This window comes from Vidua macroura (genome assembly GCF_024509145.1).
Source record: "Vidua macroura isolate BioBank_ID:100142 chromosome W unlocalized genomic scaffold, ASM2450914v1 whyW_random_scaffold_30, whole genome shotgun sequence".
Classification (NCBI taxonomy): Eukaryota; Metazoa; Chordata; class Aves; order Passeriformes; family Viduidae; genus Vidua; species Vidua macroura.
The window spans coordinates 3,536,936-3,556,402 of NW_026530534.1; the positions used below are offsets into that span (position 1 = coordinate 3,536,936).

The window sequence follows — 19,467 nt, forward strand, 5'->3', positions numbered from 1 at the left end:
TAAAACCTGTGTCTGGACCCCTGATTGTGGTCACTTGTACATGCGGCGATCGGGCAAATACAACCTACTTTGGACTGCACAACAAGTGTCCAATCTCTTGCGTCTCTTTATCCCGGTCTTGCTCACGCTCTCTAAACAGCTCTGTCCGTATCAAACGAACCCACAAAGGTGTTTGTTGCTTCTCTCCGGCTGCTCCCGGAAGCGCCTGGCCAGCGCTCCGGGAAACTGTAACCGGGCGAAAACAAGGAAGTCGGGGCGAGAAAAGAACAAAAAGCAACAAGTGGCACCCAATGTGGGGCACGAACCCACGACCCTGAGATTAAGAGTCTCATGCTCTACCGACTGAGCTAGCCGGGCCTTGGGAAACAGGGAACAAGTGGCGCCCGAGCACGTGGCTTTGATGCAGGAACTGTTTTCATAGCGCGGCAGATAGCGCTCCGGTTTGGGGCTTTTCCAGACGCTGATTTCCACCGCTGTCACTGCGGGAGACACGGCCCCTGGCGCCGCCGCCATTGAGACGCCAGCGCCAGAGTCCGCCCGGCGGGAAAAGCCGCTTGGACCACAGCGAGTCCGAGGGAGATTCCGCTCCCTCCGCTCAGCCCCGCAGCACTATCGCCGCTGAGAAAATCTTCTGGCTCCTGCCCGGATCTGGGTTTCCAGCGGAGTGAAGTCACAGCTTCTGCACACCCCAGAAGATGACTTCAGACCGGGAACCGCTGTTGTTTTTTGTTTTCTAAGGGTCGACGTATCGGTAAGATTCAAAACTAACGCGGGAGGGCCCCGGTTAGTGGATCTGGGTGGAGATACCCCTGTTCCCGCAGAGGGAAAGGGCACGCAAGCGTGCTGCGTGCGGGGTGCCGCCGTCTGGTTCTAGACTTTTTTAGTTTTTTTTTCTTTGTTTTTTCAGCAGCAGGCGGGTGAGGCTTGCTGGTGGACAACATGGGTGGGAAGTTGTCCAAACAGCAAAAAGAGATTTATTACCAAGTAAAAGTAACCCTGACAGAGTCAGGAGAAAGTTTTTCTAAAAGTTTTGTGAAAAAGTTTATAAAGTGGCTGACTTTAAAGTTTCTGAACGTCTCAGCTCAGGATGTGAGGGAGAAAGTTTTTTGGAAGGGGGTTGGCACAGTTTTAACAGAAGGCAACAAGAAGGGGGATCCTTCAGTGAAAAAGGGTTTCATGAGGATCTTTTTGTTAGTTTATGACATTGTTAAGGAGGGCGCAGACAGTCGGGAAACGCGGGAAACTGAAAAGAGTCCATCTGCTTTAGTTCCCCCGTCTCCCCGACACCCACAGTCTGAAAATGCTAATCGCTCTGTTGAAACTTCTGTTCCTAAACCTTCTTCTGATTCTTTTCAGAGTTGTGGCTGTTCCCAAAAATTCTGTACTCCTTCTAACCCCTTCCCTCACCCCCCACGGGATGAACCGCCACAAGATGGCGGCGGCCGCGTGGCGGGGGTCTTTGTCTCATCACAAGATGGACAAAGAAGCGCGGCGGGAAGTCCTTCTTCCCAGGTACCCCCCCCGACACCAGTCCCTGACCCTCCTTCCCTTTGTCCTGACCCCTCCTCCTCTCTTGTGGCAGACCAAACTCCTCCCAAGTGCTATTGCAGGCCTCCACCCACAGCACCACCCCTCCAGGTGGTTGCTTCAGCTCCACCCCTCGAGGTTCCATCACCCGATCCCGCCCCGCTCCACACGGCATCACCAACCTCAGCCACTGCCACACAAACCTCCACCCCCGAGCCTCCGGGCCCTGCCCCTGCTTCTCCTATTTCCCAAGGCCCGGCCTCTGGTTCCCATGGCAATGGGAAAGGTGGGGAGGCCGAAGCCGGGAAACAGAAAGCAGGCAAGGATTCAAATTCCTTGTTTCTCGCGCCAGTGTTGTACAACGCGAGAGGGCAAAACCCCAGATGGGAACCACTTTCATACGAAAGCATAAAGGAGCTCTGCAAAACAAAATGTGAATTTGGGCAAAAAAGCTTTTTTAAGAGCATGTTAAAAGCAACTTTCAATTCTAACACCTTAGTTCCTGCTGATTTAAAGCGCTTGTTCAGTTGCTTGCTCCCTCCATCAGAATACAAAATGTGGGAAAGAACTTGGAAAAGGTTTGCATGAGACCTTCTTCCAGAAATTTTGCAGAGTCCCGATTATGCAACAGATATAGAGGATGATGAGATCACCCTCGAACATCTTGTGGGTGCAAGGGACTGGAATCAAGCCCAAAAGCAGGCAGCAGGGATTCCAAAACCAGTGTTAGATCTCACAAAAGACGCAGCAGAACGGGCATTTCTTAGTATGCCCTCAAAAGAACCTATAATACCTTATATTGCTCTCAAGCAGTCTGTTTCAGAGCCATTCATGGATTTTGTTGATCGAGTGAGAGACACGGTCGAGAAAAAGGTGGAAGGGCAAGAAGCATGAGACGAAATCACGTTTGAAATTGTCACCACAAATGCCAATGATGCCTGTCAGCGAGTCATCATGGCTCTTCCAGCGTCTCCTCCACCTACGCTGGATCGGCTCATCGAGGAGTGCACAAGAAAAGCCACCCTGATGGCAGAGGACTTGGTGGAAAGTCCTCAGGAATAAGTGGTTGCTCCCACATCAGCAACCCCAGAAACCCCAACATCGAGTTCTTCTCCTCCCAAACGCAGGTGTTATTACTGCAATGAGGAAGGCCATTTCATCAGCCAGTGCCCCTTTCAGGGGACAGCGCCTCCTCGGGGGGGAGGGAGGGGGGGGAGAATTCTCCAACCAGCAAAAAAACTAATTGGGGAGCACAGACCTACCCTGCGTGATGATACAAATGGGGTAGGTCAGGGGGGTGTTGGAGACCCCACAGATGACGCAGTTCCGTCAAACAGGAAACACCGCAAGGGAGGAAGAGAACCCTAATTCCTGTTTTTCCTTTATACTGGCAGAATTTTTGTAGTTAGTTTACCCTGTTGTATGATTTCATTTTTCTTTCAGATTAGCAGGATGTCAATTTCTACGTTCCTGCTCCTCGTTTGGCTCCAGAAAATGACCTTCTACCTGTCCACAGGGGACGCATGGATCGTCCCTCAGCCACGGAAAAATGTGTGGGTCACCCTTGCCCAAGCCTCGAAACAAGAACACCTGTGTTTAGCCACTGCCTCAGCAGAAAATCCAATGTCCACATGCCTGGTAGGGATTCCAAGCAAGGGGCAAGAATTTCCAAAGTCTTTGATCCATTTGCAAACTGAGTTGAATGAAAACAATCCCCCGAATATTTGGGAAGAGTTCTACAAGCACAAGGATGTTGTAGAACGTGTTAAAATACCTGTTCAGAATCCCCTGCTCCTGTGGCAAAAGTTTGTTCTAGACTTGCCCGCTGCTGATGGGGAGCCCCAGGAATTAGAACTACTAGGCTCCACAAAAGCTGAATTTTGCGTTCAATTTAATTTTTCACCAAATAAAGAAATAAAACTATATGCACAGGTCAGACAATACAAGATGGAATTCAGAGCGGGCCAATGGTGCACAGCTGTTGCTGTTTTAGAGGTCCCTAGCACCACGGATTTCTATCCCCGCAAGCTGGAAAAGGGAATGTTTTTCATCTGTGGGGATAGAGCATATCCAGGAATCCCTTCTCGTCTGGTTGGAGGTCCATGCACTCTGGGGCGTCTTTCCCTTGCTTCCCCCAACATGACTCAAATTCCAATCAGGCAAATGAAAAGTGAAACAAAAATTACTAAATGGAGTGGAAGTCAATTTGATGAACATTGTGACGCTGAAATTTACCATTGGGCAAAATCGAAAAGGGTTGCCGTCTCTGTGTTCCTACCATGGGTAGCGGCAGCCAAAGCATTGAGTGAATTAGGCAATTTGGAATGCTGGGTGACAAAGCAGGCAAGTTTAACATCAGCAGCCTTGAGTGACCTGCTTGCAGACAAGGAAATTACCAGGAAAGCCACCCTGCAAAACAGGGCAGCTATCGATTTCCTGCTGTTGGCACATGGGCATGGATGAAAAGTATTTGAGGGATTGTGTTGCTTTAACTTGTCATCAAAAGGCCAAAGTGTTCAATCGTCCATCCAGGAGATGAGAAACCTCATTGGCCGCATGAAGCAGGAGAATGAGGACTGGTTCCAGGGCATGTTTAAGGGCTGGGATCTTTCTGGGTGGGTGTTGTCCCTTCTAAAGGACATTTGTTATTTTGTAGTTGCAATCTTTTTAGTTTTGCTATCATTTGGGATTCTCAAGCGAATCATTTTTAGCATTGCTTCCTCCAAGTTTGCAGCCTCCGCACCTGTTGTAGTTGCTGCTGCCACCACGGGAGGAGAATGGTGGGAAGATGGAAAACAAAACAACACTGCAGTTTGATAGCCGCAGTTTCTCCTTCCCCCAAAGCTCCGTTCATTTTATTAAACAAAAAAGAGGGAGATGTTGCAGTGTGCAGCTACACAAACAGAGCAAAAGGGCTTTGTGAATTTGAGATGGGAGTTTCTGTTTCCTAAACCTAAAGCTGGAGTTTCTATTCTGTATTTTTACGTGTATTCATCCTTCCCCCTGGAGTTATTCCCATTGGATTTTACCTATAATGTATTCACACTGGGCATTGTTCTATTGGTTTCACCTTATTTCTTATTTTCCCCTATAAAACCTGTGTCTGGACCCCAGATCATTGTCACTTGTACGTGTGGCGATCGGGCAAATACAACCTACTTTGGACTGCACAACAAGTGTCCAATCTCTTGCGTCTCTTTATCCCAGTCTTGCTCACGCTCTCTAAACAGCTCTGTCCGTATCAAACGAACCCACAAAGGTGTTTGTTGCTTCTCTCCGGCTGCTCCCGGAAGCTCCTGGCCAGCGCTCCAGGAAACTGTAACCGGGCGAAAACAAGGAAGTCGGGGCGAGAAAAGAACGAAAAGCAACAGTCGCCTGCGACACTGCTCATAGGCTGATATGCATGTTTTACACATTTCCCTGGTGACAGGCCAACCCTGAGCAAGAGCTTCTTTGTACAAATCCTTTGCACCTGTGTGATGTCTCTTTACATGCAGCCATTCTCATAGATGATCCCAGTCCTCTTTTTAGGGGACTTAGCCTTGCTAACTCATCAGCTTTATTGTTCCATTCCCCTGCTAGATTCCCATGTGTCTGGTGAGAGGCTACCCATCCCACTGCAAAGTTCCCTTGACTTGCAATATTTAAAATTTCTTGCCACTTTTCCTTTTGCCACACCGGAATTCTGTTAACTTCCCAGTCATTTTGCTGCCAAAAAGGAAGCCACTCAGTACAGCCTGTGTACACTGCATAAGAAGCAGTGTAAATGCAGACAAGAGAGGCATTCTGTGCCTCATGTTGGAAAACACTCCGAGCAGCTATCAGCTCCCCAACTTGAGCACTGCCTTCCCCCTCAGTAATTATCTGCTCCCCAGAGGAAATGTGGAGAGCAGCTGCTCTGTACCGCCACATCTTGCCTTCTCGCTTAGCAGAGGCATTGGTGAACCAAGAATTTGCTGACTGTTCTAGGGAAAAAGGAGGGGCTACTTTGACTACAGAGGCAGGTTTGTCTTGGCTGCTATCCAAGCTCTCAGTTTCTTGTATTGCTGATTTTTTTACAGCTCTTTCTGTTATTGAGAAAGATGTTACAAAAATGTTCGATCTGAGCATACCACTTCCTCACTGAGGCCCTTTGGGTCACCCCATCAGGAGGAGGGGTCCCAGTAGTGACTGCCTTAATAACTTTAAAAGGGCCTCTCAATACAATTGGCTGTTGTCGTGCAATTTTTTCCACATCTATGAGAGCTAAGCTAACCACAAACAATCCCTTTTCCCAGGCAGTGTATAGTTTCTCAGCATCTCTGAAACCACGGGAATAAAAACCAACAGGCCTTGTCGGACCCTCAGGACCCCGCTGCCATATGTGTACTGACAGCCCTAAGGAGGCAAATCCCCATTCCACCTGAAAGGAATCTGTAGGATGAATGGGACCCAGTGCTTGATGAGCTGTTGCTTCAAAAATCAGCAATTGCAATGCTTTCTCCTGAGAAGGAGTCCAATCCCATTTTACCCCCTTCCTCAGCAAGTCATAAAGGGGCCTGGCAATAATTGAAAAATCTGGAATGTGTTTTCTCCAAAACACTAGTTATCTTAAAGCCTGTTGAAGACCTTTCCTGGAGTGAGGCATTTTAATCTGATCTAAAGAGGCTAAAGTATCAGGTGGAATACATGTCATGCCTCCTTTCCACCAAATTCCCAAAAACTTCACTTCCTGAGAGGGTTTTTTAATTATCTCAGAGGGAATTTTTAAAACAAGACTTTCTAAATGGGAGATTATCTTTTGCTGGGTGTCCCCCACTACCTGTATTTCATCCCCCCCTACAAGAATATCATCAATGTATTGATAAACAGCTACATTGTCAGTTTTGGGTATTTTTTCTAATTCTTTGGCTAAAGCGTGGTGGGCTAAAGTGGGGGAATGTTTGCACCCTTGGGGAAATCTGGTGATGGTGTATTGCTGACCTTCCCATGTGAAAGCAAAGTGGTCCATGTCTTCTGGCTGTATAGCTATCATAAAAAACATGTCTTTGACATCTATAGTTGCCATGATTGTGTGAGCCTTTTCTTGAATTGATGTTATTAATTCAGCTAGATTTGGTACCGCTGCTGTCAGAGGTTCTGTGTTGGCATTAAGCCTGCAGAAATCAACTGTCAGCCTCCACTTCCCATTGGGTTTCCGAACGGGCCATACAGGTGAATTGAAAGCAGAATGGGTATTGACTATTACTCCTTGATCTCGCAAATCCTGTGTAACTGGTTTGATACCCTCTCTGGCACCAGAAGGAAAGAGGGTATTGGTTTACATTAGTAGCTTTGCTGAATGGTAGGGAGGGTGCAGCTTGGAGCAGTCTAATGTTAAGGTGTTTGTGAGAGATGGTCTGAAGTTTCCTTCATTTGCCTCACGACCATCGCAAGGACCCTGAAGACCCCTGACAGGATTTCTGGCCTGGCCAAGCTGGACGCAGACGCTTGCCAAGTGACTGTTAGCAGGTGCACTTGCTGTGCTTCTACAGAACATTGCATTCAAACAGGTTGTGACAAGCGGTGGCTTGTCCCTGCATGCCTGCACCTGCTTCACAGAGCAAGGGGCTCTTCACAATGGCCCATCAATTTTCCCCACCTTCTGGCCAGATGCCACTCGCTTTGGCTAAAGACTATATAAACTGTAACTTTTTGGGATGACTTCAGTTAACCCCCACGGACGACGGCGAATCTATGTGGCTGAACCATTGAGGATCTCGTCTCGATGGTGGTAGCTATATTCCCCTTCCCCTCTTTTCTCTCTATTCTTTATTTCCCTTTTCTGTCCCCTCTATAGCATTTGCTGTTGGTACCTAAATAAAGGTGCATTTTCTGGGATTAAACTGATAGTCCCCTGCCGTTTGCCTCTTTGCACGTTTGAGATTGGTTAATGAACCGTCACGACACCCCGCACGAGCGGATCGTGACAGGTGTGGTATACCGAAAGACCACAAAAATCCCTCTGAATCTTCCCACTGCCTCCCAGCAGAACATCCATCCCTAGTAAATTGTTTGGAATGTCCCCAATTACTATTTTGAAAACTAACTGAATTTCCTCTCCAGGGAGTATGAGTTTTACTAAAGCCACATTCATAGTTTCTGTAGTTCCTAAAGCATTCAGAACATAACATTGTTTTCTAATTGGGAAAATTCCACATTTCTGGGCAGCTATATTTGTTAATGCAGAAATCTGGGCTCCGGTATCAACTACAAAAGTAATAAGTGCCCTTTTAGGACCAACTATTGCTGTAATTAATACGTCCCAATTTGTGATTTCTAGTGAGCAGTCTTAAAAATAACCAGTCCCCATCTCTCCGCTCACCCTTGAGAGACGGAGTTTTCAGTTTCCCTGATGCTGAAGCTGTTTTGGCTCAATTCCTGAAATTTGTGAAAGGGATTGTTTAGGTTCCGTGCCCAGACCCTGTGCAGGGGATGGCTTTGGTTCACTGCCAAGTACCTGTACAGGTGATTGCTGTGGCTCACTGCCCAGAATCTGTGGAAGAAGGGGTGCGCTTGGTTGTACAGTGGGGGGTTTTGGTACAGTGGATCTGGGACAGTGTCAATTAGAAACTATTTTGCTCAGTTTTTCAAGTGGTACGCCATCCATAACATCTTTAGGGACACCCTTTTTTATCCCCAGTGACCACCAAAACTGGCGGTTGGAGATTTGCTTATCCTTTTCTGGTTTTACATTAGGAGAAGCAATGTATCTAACACCCTTTGGTTTTTCTGATTTTTCTGATTTTTCTGATTTTTCTGATTTTTCTGATTTTTCTGATTTTTCTTCTGGGAGCTTTACAGGTCTATATTTTCTGCTGTAATTAATCAGCTCCTCTGCCACTTCACTCCATGTCCAAATTTTATGTTTACTGGTGACAGGGCTCATCCCCAGGTTGGGGTGACCCCGGGAGGTGGTAAAGTCTCTCCTCCAACCCGGGCCTTCAAAGAAAGACTCAGTAGTCTTCAGTCGTCCGGTCTCAAGGTACTTTATTGTATGTTATCTAAAAGATTTTCTTCCTGAACTGCTGCGGTTCTTTCAGCAGGCCAGGCAAAAGCGCACACACACCCTGACACTATCTCGGACTCCTTCTCACTCCACGTCTGACCCTCTCTGCCCGCCCCAGGGGCTGGTGCCATCTTTTATATCATACATTACGTGTTAAATGTTTATAATTTTCCCCCAATGCCTATCACCTATACTGAATAGTGACTTTCTACTCTAAACCAATCTATGAGTGCCAACATCGCCAAGAACATGGAGGATAGGAAGGAGAAAGGAGGACAGGGCATGCCCAAATCCCTCCATCTTAGAACTTCTGACCCCCACGTACAAAACTCAGACCCCTCTGTACAAGGCCTAAAACCCCCCTGTACAGCACTCAAAGATTCTTCCTTTCACTTTGTGACTACTTCTACTATAATATCTAAACTTTTGTGATTTCTTGTTCTTCCTGCAAGGTTGGTAAATTGTTCCATGGATCAAATTCAAAGCCACAGGGGTTTCTGGCTGTATGCCAGGGTCTCAAATGCTTCTGACCTGGGCCCGGAACATCCAAGAGTGTCTGAGGGACACTTTGGGTTCCAACAACTGGTAGGAGTGGAGTAATGCGATTGTGCACTTGGTGGTTTGAAAGGGGTAGCATAGGGAGTGAACCCAGGATCAGTGGAAACAGAGGGGTCATTTTGGTTATTAAGAAATCTATCCAGTCTTTCTATAGGAGATATAGCTGCTATGGTTTTTTGAAGGAGAATCGCTGTAGGTTTGAGTGATTCTGGGAGACCCCAAATTAAAGGAGTCATAATTTCAGGCTTTTCTGGTAATTGCATTGGTGACTCATAGCCTGTAGACAATTTTCTCTCATGTATCATTTGCAAGCAGGCAGCTTTGTGAATGTTTTCTAGGAGTTGGTCGGGGGTACCTACCAGGGCTAAAGGATCTCCCCTTTCCAAGGTGCTAAGCCCCCCTGCCCAATAAGCTGCGTGCTGAGTTAGGGACTATGGGCTACATCTGTCCCCCATGGTTAAAGAATACCCTATGTCCCCAGTACCCAGTGGCTTCTTGTTCTGACAAGTGTATTTGATCTCCCCCGGTAAGAGACACTTGGAATATGTATTCTGTTTCAGTTTCATGAGGGAGATGCCCGCACTCCTTTTTCAATTTAGCTAATTCAGTAGCAGAGTACAGGACTTTTTTAGTGGTTATGTGTCGCTGTTGAGGCAGGGACAGGAATAAAACGACTCCAAGTTCAGAAGGCAAAGAATGAACGTTTATTCAAAATACATCTCTCTTTTATAGAGAACATTGTGAAGACTAATTTCATTGGTCTTTAATTAAAAACATTGCACCTGATTGGTACACTGAACTTAGGTCAGTGTGGCAGAACATATCTATAAACAATATGAACAGAAAACAAGATAACAGATGGTTTACATTCCTCCCAGATTTTTTCCCAGGATAACTTGGCACAGATCTTTTTCCTTTTCTCTCTGACTGAACTGAGAATATCCACAGTTCCCCCTTTTTGTTTAAAAAAGGAGGCAGTGTTTGCCGCCCTCCTGCGGGGCCCCTTGCAGGAAAGAGGACAAACACCACTCTGAGGTTTATCAGCTGTCCATCAAAACCTCCATTGGACATTGGCTCAGAACGGTCAAAGAGATTTCAACTTATACTATAAATTCTCTTTATAAACTTAACTATTAATTCTAAGAAATCCGTCACCAACCCCAAAACATTGTTAGTCTGCTCGTAATACAGGCAGTCTAACTCGTCAACAGTCTGTTTCCGGAAACAAAAGAATAAATGTTCATTCCCCACTTGTAGAGGGGCCAGCTGGCTGATGGTCAGTATCTTGGTCATCATCTGAAGACTGTGATGGATGGTCGGCACCATGGTCACCGTTTGAAGGTCATCTGCCAGCCACATTCTGTTTCTGATGTCGCAAGTCAGGGCGAACACACCTCACAGGTATCCATCGTACCCTGGTACCTGTGGAGACACATGCATACCCGCGGCCCCAATTGATGAGGTTGCACAGGCCCTCCCACTTATTGGTGGCAAGGTCCCGCACCAAGACCTTCGCCCGAGGCAGGTGCGTCTCACCTGCTGGGTGCAACGAAAGAAAATTATTCAAAATAACAGGAATCTCTGAGTTTTGCAGCACTGTCAAGTGGCTGATTGTATATGTCGTGGTTTGACATGGAAGTGAATTTTTTTCAGGAAGTTGGGTCAAAACAATCAGTGGTCAGGTTTGGATATTGGCACCTGGAGTGACCACTGAAAAGTATGGACATGCCTCTGAGAACACAGGGGGTTAAAAGCAAGAACTCTCAGGGGAACTGTCTCTTTGGTTCCGGTCATCTCAGAGTGCAGACATCCCCTGCCCAGCCACGGGCTGGGTGGGGGAGGGGAAGCCACGCGGCCTGGTCCAGGTAGGCCGAGGGGGCTGAAGGTCTGGAACCGAGCCAGCTCCTCTGGACGGAAGGGTGGAGAGAAGCGGAGATGCCTTTGCCCCCCCCCCCCCCCCCGAGGGAAAGAGACAGAGAGCCTGACAGCACCTGGAAATTTGCCGTCAGAGGAGAAGGGGGGGGGGGGGGGGATGATGCCCAGTGTGGTGGGAGCTGAGAGTTCTGGGCAGAGAGTTCAGCCATCCAGGGAGTCTGAACTTTTAACCCTTTCCTGGGAAATGAAGGCTTTGTAAAATATTATTCCTCCTCGATTTATAGTGGAAGAGAGACCGTCCGTGACCTGAGATATTGGAAGAAGAAATTTTTAGGTGGGAGGAGATGATAGAGTAGCTTTTGGCTGGGCTTTTCTTGTTAGCCATAGACTGAACCAAATTCTCCTGCAATAGAGACTGCATTTTAGGGGGATGCAGTGGTGACCCAAGGAGACCTGCTTCAGCAACCACCAGGACAGGAATGACAAGAACAGAGAAAAGCTGAGGAGGGAATGGTGATGTCCTCTGTCTTCAGGAAGAAGATGATCTCTGTTCCTGGACCCTTGGCCCCAGGGGAAAATGGGGGGGACTGTAGTCCCAAGATGAGAAGCTGAACTTTTGTCTTTTTTGGTCCGTGGCAAAGCATCCTTAAAGGAGCCCTATGGGCAGTCTGTCCATGCACGGTGGTGAGAGCACTGTGACATGGAAAGGAGAGTGTCACACTGGCAGATTTTCTCCGGGCGGTTGCCATGTGTGACATGGAAACACAAGGGTGGCAATTGTGTTTCCTGGGGGGGGTCTATGGCGCAAGAGAGACTCCTCTCTCCCTTGATAGATTGAGTATTGATAATCTGAAGGGTGGCAACTTGATCAGGAATCCCAGGTGATGTTTCATGGTGGTTGTTTTGGAAATTGGGAGGAGTAATGGTGTTTTAGAGGGTCTTCATGCTGGATTTAGTGTGTGTGTCTTTTATAGTAGCAGTAGTTTAATAAAGTTTTTTTTTTCTTGTTATTAAGCTTGGGCCTGCTCTGCTCTGTTCCTGATAACATCTCACAGCATTTATTTGGGAAGGTGTATTTTCATGGGGGCGCTGGCATTGCGCCAGTGTCAAACCATGACAGTATATAAGGCTTTCTCCAACTGACTGTGTGGGGTTTCTTCCAGCATTCCCCCTTTTTGTTTTTCCAGAACACGCTTTAAAGTGCCATGAGCGCGTTCAACAATGGCTTGACCTGTTGATGAATGCGGAATACCAAATTTGTGTGAGACTGCCCACAAGTGTAAAAACTGACAGGTCTTCTGTGAGACATAGGCAGGGCCATTGTCAGTTTTCACACTCGAAGGTATTCCCAAAACTGCAAAAGCCATCCTCCAATGGGTAATCACGTCACGACCCTTCTCCCCTGTGTGAGCAGATGCCCACATGGCAGAGGAGAATGTGTCAATAGACACATGCACATACTTGAGTTGACCAAACTCGGCAATGTGAGTAGCATCTCTTTGCCAAAGCTGCAAGGCATTTAGGCCTCTGGGGTTCACCCCCGCTGGTAAAGGCACAGCAAACCCATGACAGTCAGCGCAAGAGCTGACAATGTCACGAGCTTCGGTTGACGTCAAATCGAATTGCTTCCACAAAGTATGTGCACTTTGGTGAAAAAAGTCGTGCGACACTTTGGCTTGCGCAGTCCTGTCAGGCTGAGGCGCCACCCACGCAGGGTTAGCCAACCTGTCAGCCCTGGCGTTACCTTCTGTTATAAAACCTGGTAAAGTGGTGTGACTCCGAATGTGCAGGATGTAGTACAGATGAACCCGGGCTTGAATTGCACACCACAAGGCTCTCAGCAATTGAAACAAAGCTGCATTGTTGACCTCTTTTAGCAGTGAGCAATCCAACCGTTGGATTATGTCTGTGACATAAGCATAGTCAGTGACCAAATTCAAAGTCACCTGAGAAAATTTTTGAAATGCCATAGCAACAGCCTTCAGCTCAACCAATTGGGCTCAGCCGGACACGTGGCCTTCTAGCACTTGCCATCCAGACTCATCCTTCCAGGTCACAATGGCCTTTCCCATTTTTCCTGAACTGCCAGTGAAGACGGTGGGTCCTCGCACTGGCACTCGACTGTTTTTTGGTTGTAAGGACAGATGGATCATTCTTACCAGTTGCAGCAATTTGTGACTGGGCAGATGATAAACAATTTGCCCTAAAAAGTTTTGCAGCGCGCTTTGCAAAAGAACGCTGTTAATGAAACACCATTCAAAAGTGTCCCGCTCCACTGGAAGAACAATGCTCAATGTGTCCCTGCTGAAGCTGATCCTGGACTAAATCATGAAGGGCGACTAACTTCTCACTTGGTAGGGGTCACTGGTTCTCTCAAACAGGTCTGGTCACTAGCCATCGTAAAGCCAGCGTAGGATATTCTGCGCCCTTCAGCGCAGTGACCCCTATCAAAAATCCATCCGATCCGTACCCCCCAGGCGCCAACACATCCTGTCCCCAGAGAGTGATTGGAGCTGCAGTAACATAGTGCCGAACCTTAGCTGTCTGCCCTTCTGGATTTTTGATCAACATAGCCTGCCGGCTTATAAAGGTCTGCGCTGCACCCCCCAACCCTTCAATGGCTGCTCCCATAGAGTCCAGAGGCCACTTAGGAGGCCACGCAGAGGAGGAGACGACTGTCACGTCGGCTCCGTTGTCAATCAAACCTTGCAGCTGAATCCAAGACAGGCTGGCACTTGGCAAAATCACGGAGCACTTCATTTGCGGACGGTCGGCAGAAATGACCGTGGACCAGGAGACTTGCGGCGATCCCGTGGATCCGAAACCACCATCTCCACATGTCTGTTGATCTGCCCTGGGAACACATGACTGGAAAGGCACAAGTTGAGCAATGCGAGTCCCTGCCAGAATAACGACGGGGGGGAGGGTGTAGAAACCATGGCACAAATTTGGCCCGTAAAATCAGAGTCAATGAGACCTGGGAACACAAAGATTTCCAGAAGGGTAGTACTAGATCTTCCTACCAGCAATGCACTCAACCCATGGCCTAAAGGCCCGAATGCATTCAGAGGAACCTTATGCACCTTACTAGAATCTGACTGCTGCTGCGGTGTGTACATCCTCCCCAGCAGAGCCGCGGGTGCTTGCACTGAGGTGGCCGAGACACCCTGTGCTGGTGCCGTGCCCTGGGGGATCACTTGTGTCAGCGCGCAGTTCCCCTGTGCGCTCTTTCCCCCGTTCCCAAACCTGTCAAACGTTTACCGTTGGCATGGTAAGTAGACTTGCATTTGTTTGCAAAATGACTTGGCTTTCCACACCTGGAGCATAAGAAATTAGAGTCTGCCCCTTTTCTTATTTTCATCCCCTGTACCTGCTTGCCTTTCTTTTTCCCCTTCTTGCGTCGACCAGTCCCTGAGGACGGCAGGCCTGTCTGCAAGGTTGCTGCCAGAACAGACATTTTATGGTCCACCGTACCAACCCTGAAACAAGCTTTGACAATGTCTGTCAACGATGGGTCACCTGGCAGGGCATTTACGATTTTTCTGCAGTCATCATTTGCGTTGTCCCTTGTTAAAGTTTTGCATAAAACCTGCCTCAAATTGTCATCCTCAATCTGCTTCTTCAAAGCGGACACAAGCCTTTCAACGAATGGCAAAAACAATTCTTTGGCTCCCTGAGTTATCTTCACAGCCTGGGAGCAGCTGTCTCCGTGGTTTTCAGCAATGCCGCAAAGCCAACCTTCTGGCCCTGCTCAAGTATGAGAGGGTCCCAGGTAGCCTGAAGATCAGGATTAGAAAAGGCATTTTGTCCCATGAGCACATCCACCCCCACATAGGATCTAGGATCCGTCTGAGGGAAATGCGCGTTTTCAGCTGTGACCCTTTCGGCCATCCTCCTCCAATTCTTCATAAAAGCATCAAACTGCACAGGTTGGAACAACACAGAGGCCAGATGTTTGATATCATAGGGAGCAAGCAGGTCAGTGTTTTTCACTCTGAGGACCTGCATCAGTTGAACAGAGCCCAGCCCATATTTCGCTACCTTATCTTGCAAATCCTGCACAACCCACCAGGCCATAACATCGTGCCTGTCCTGTTGCCCCAAATTCAGGACTGCTTTGTGCACGGGAAAGGCCTGAAGCTTATGTTGCGGTGAAGCATCGTCACCCTGATCCCCCTGTGCCACTTCCAGAGAGGCCAGAGGGACCAGCTGACCGCTAGCTACGGTCTTCTCTTCCTGGATCGGTGGGTTCAAGATTGCACCACCAGGCTTGCCCACCCACTCTAGCAAATCCCAATCACAAGCTTCCAAAGCCTGTTCTCTGACCGCTTCCCAAAAGCAGTGGGGATTTATCTGTCGCACAGACACCCAACAGGGAGGCAGTGTCCAGAGATCCCTCTGAGACGCCAGTCACCCCTGTTGGTGCCAGCGTTCCGACATTCGGTCACACCCTCATTGCAGAGTTGAGCATCGCTGATCATTGCTGTCACTGCCTGCCTCCTGGGATGGGGGTGAGTGGGACAGTCTGCAATCTGCAGGGGAGGGCAGGCTGGTGAGAGGCACCGAGGCAGGAGAAGTGGCTATTGACCGTGAAACAGAAGAACCAGGCACAACCTCTGAGCCCACAGCCCCCGGAATGGGGGAGGCAGTCACTGGTGATGGGGCAGGGACCGGAGCCATGACCAGCGGCTCGGTGGATCCTCCCATCGCAGGCAGCGGCACAAAGGGATCAGCCGTAGCCTGCGACACAGCGGGTGGAGTGGGTGCTGAAGCTGCAGTCATCAGAGGCACAAACGGTGCGGGCTGCTGGAACACAGCAAACAAGACGGGCACCGAAGCCGCAGCGGGTGGAGCGAGAGGCAGAGAGGCGGGCCACTGAACCCCGCTGACAGCAGGGGTGGCACGATGGCAGGCGGGACGGGGAAGGCAGACACCGCCCCCGGCGCAGGAGCCAGTCCCACAGAGGGCAGGGCAGAGAACGACATGGAGGTCCCACCCAAGACGTGCTGCTGCGCAGTAGAAGCCAGCACAGCAGGCACTGGCACCGCAAAGTATATCAGGTCAGCCGGTCCGCACGACGCGCAGGGAAGTGGAACGGGAGGCAGTTGCGCCTGTCCCATCAGCAAAGCCGGAGCCCCCGCGGGTGGCGGGGGGCGTGCCAGGGAATGGATCAAAGGTTCCATTGCCAGTCTCGGCAGTACGGGGGGGTGGGACCCGTACAGCTGTGCAGGCTCCATACTCGATAGCAAAGGAGCCAAGGGGGCAGCAGCCCCCACTGCGTCACGTGCCGCGGGCAGCGCCGGCCCTCCCCCCCAGGTGCAATCTGGAGAAGGGGGCCAGAAGCGGCTGAAGCAGTGAAGCCACCTGCTCAACAAATGGGCCGTCTTCAGTCCGCCATGGCAAACACGGAAAAAGCCCCGACGGCCACCCAGGCTGCGGAGCCGCAGGCTGTGGCAGCTCCTGCCAGGCCGAGGTCGCCCCGTGCAACCCCTGCAATGTCAGGTGTGCCGAAACTGATAGTTGAGACAAAGGAACCCCCACTGCCGCCTGAAAGGCAGATGACGTCACCGGCACCGCGATCTAGGCGGGGCGCGTCTGCCAAAATGTTGTGCGGCCAGCAGCTGATCAGTCGGCAAAGGATATTTCAGATGAACGTAGTCACGGGGATGGGAATACTTGGGCTTGACATAAGTTCCCAGTGACATATAAAGTCCGTGGGGCGTCCCGGTGTCTCTCACAGCCCCGCGCTGCGCCGGGGCGGGACTGGGCACTGCCCTGCCCGCCTGTTGTCCGCTGAATCCTGAGATGCTGCTGCATACCAAGATGGCATCTTCACTTCCCGAGAACTCCCAGTCGGAATCACTGCCTCTCGGGGTCTCGCCCTGTAGGGCCGTGTAGATGCGCCCTCAGACTGTGAACACTGAGGACGCTATTGCGTCCCCCTTGTCCAACTGCTTCATGAGGCACTGACCCAAATTGCGCCAAACTCTCTGATCCAGGGTGCATCTGAGATCCACAGAAAATCCATGGTCCCAAGCCCAACCCAGGAGTCCAACGAGCTCGTCATTGGACACTGGGACCCCCAGCTGAGGGATATAACCCTGCCAGGAGGCCAGAACCAGCCGTTCAGCCATAGAAAGTTGGTTCCCCATTTTCAAGGAAATCCTCCCTTAGCAGACATCCAAGAGACAGACAGTCCGCTATTTCAGGGAAAACCATCCCGCTCAGTTCTCGGCTTCTAAGAGCCGACCCATGGTCCAAACAGGACCAAGTCTTTTCCGGAAGACACGGGGTTTCTGTGTTACCTCACTCAAGAGGGCAAAGGTGTCCCACCAGAGCCTACAGGCTGCTGGCGTTCAGCCTCGGCCGCAGAGTCGTCCCTGAAGGCGTCGGGGTCTCTGCTCTTCAGCCTAGGCTGCAGTAGTAGTGGGGGTTCACCAGATGTCGCTGTTGAGGCAGGGACGGGAATGAAACTACTCCAAGTTCAGAAGGCAAGGAATGAACGTTTATTCAAAATACATCTCTCTATTATAGAGAACATTGTGAAGACTAATTTCATTGGTCTTGAATTAAAAACATTTCACCTGATTGGTACACTGGACTTAGGTCAGTGTGGCAGAACATATCTATAAACAATATGAACAGAAAACAAGATAACAGATGGTTTACATTCCACCCAGACTTCTTCCCAGGATAACCTGGCGGAGATCTTTCTCCTTTTCTCTCTGACTGAACTGAGAATATCCACAGTTACGTGTGGGTCAAAATCCTCATCATTAATATAGTCATATTCTGTTTTAATTAAAGGTCTCAAGTTAGGAGAACAAGGTTCCCCACAATTTTTTACTAGAGTTAATTCTTTGTGGGGATAAATATGATTGATGTGGGGAATTTCATTCTCCTCTGTTTCTTTTGGTGTGTTAGTGTGCTTTGAATTTTTAACCTGTTCCTCTCTAAAGGTATTTCTCAACAAACGTTTTTCATTCCTTTCTTCATCTAATTGTTTTTGCAAAATTTCAACTAAGTTTTGAAGGGAGTCTATTATTGTTTCTTCCTCACTTCTTCACTTGAAGCGAGTTTCTACAGCTACTGTAAGGCAAGCTTCCAAAACTGAGCAGAGAATGGTTTTATTTCTGCCCAATTTGAATTTTGTGTCATGTTGTAAAGAACATACTCTATCAACCACATTTTCCAAATTAAACTAGTTACTTTGTGCCCATTCCTCTCCTCCCGGAGAAGGTTTGGCATTGTGTTTAGCTAGTAGAGCATAAAATGCAGCTTTAACTTTATCATTAAGGTTATCACTCATTTTGTGAAGGGACCAAAACCACGACAGGGAGGTACAGACTTAAGTTACACAAATCACACAGCCTTCGCTGTGTGTCCCTTCACTTCCCTGGGTGGGTGAAGAGACAAAATCTGCCTGGGAGGCCCTGCTTAGTTTCTTCAAGTTGTCGCTTCCTTCCCAGACAGTCCAGATACACACAACAACAACAAAACAACAGTGTCCCGCCTTTTGCACTAAGAGATCTTTTGCAAATATCCGAAGACAGTGTGGGTGCTTTTTCACCTAGGAAATGTGCAGTCTGCAGGAAATTCAAATTCTCTGCCCTTGCTATCTAGAGCAACTCAGCCTTTTGGGCTGGCAGTCTAGGTGTGGCTGGAGAGAAACGTCCTTCCCCTGTTACAGACTACACAGAACCTGCACCCTTCTGTCTAGACAGAAATCCTGTCCGTGACTCCAATTTTATGTCACAATCCACTCGTGCGAGGCGTCGTGATGGTTCGTTAACTGATCCCAAAAATGCAAAAAGGCAAATGGCAGGGGACTATCAGTTTAATCCCAGCAAATGCACCTTTATTTTGGTGCCAACAGCAAATGCGATAGAGGGGACAGAAAAAGGAAATAAAGAATAGAGAGAAAAGAGGGGAAGGGGAATATAGCTACCACCGTCGAGACGAGGTCCTCAATGGGCCAGCCACATGGATTCGTCATCTTCCTTGGGGTTAACCAAAGTCTTCCCAAAAAGTTACAGTTTATATAGTCTTTAGCCAAAGCGAGTAGCATCTGGCCAGAAGGTGGGCAAGATTGATGGGCCATTGTGAAGAGCCCCTTGCTCTGTGAAGCAGGTGCAGGCATGCAGGGACAAGCCACTGCTTGTCACAACCTGTTTGAATGCTGTGGATATTCTCAGCTCAGTCAGAGAGAAAGAGAAAGGTTTTCTAACCAGGCAAGAGCCTGGGAAACAGTTGGGAAAGAATGTAAATAATTCTCTGATCTATCTTGTTATTCACATTGTTTATAGATATGCTCTGCCACTGTGCGTCATTCACTGTACACCAATGGTGTGACATGTTTTTACTCTAAGACCAATGAAATTAGTCTTCTCGATGTCCTCTATATATAGAGCGGTATATTTGAAATAAATCAGAGCTCATTTTCTTTGCCTTCCGATCTGGAGTTCTCTGTTCCCGTCCTG

The 19,467-nt window shown here is 48.8% G+C and overlaps 1 non-coding gene across 1 annotated transcript; it reads right to left on the reverse strand.

Moving 5' to 3' along the window:
* Positions 1–284: 284 nt before the first annotated feature.
* Positions 285–357, reverse strand: TRNAK-CUU (transfer RNA lysine (anticodon CUU)). Its single transcript has one exon. It is a non-coding gene; the product is annotated as a tRNA-Lys (tRNA).
* Positions 358–19,467: the final 19,110 nt, after the last annotated feature.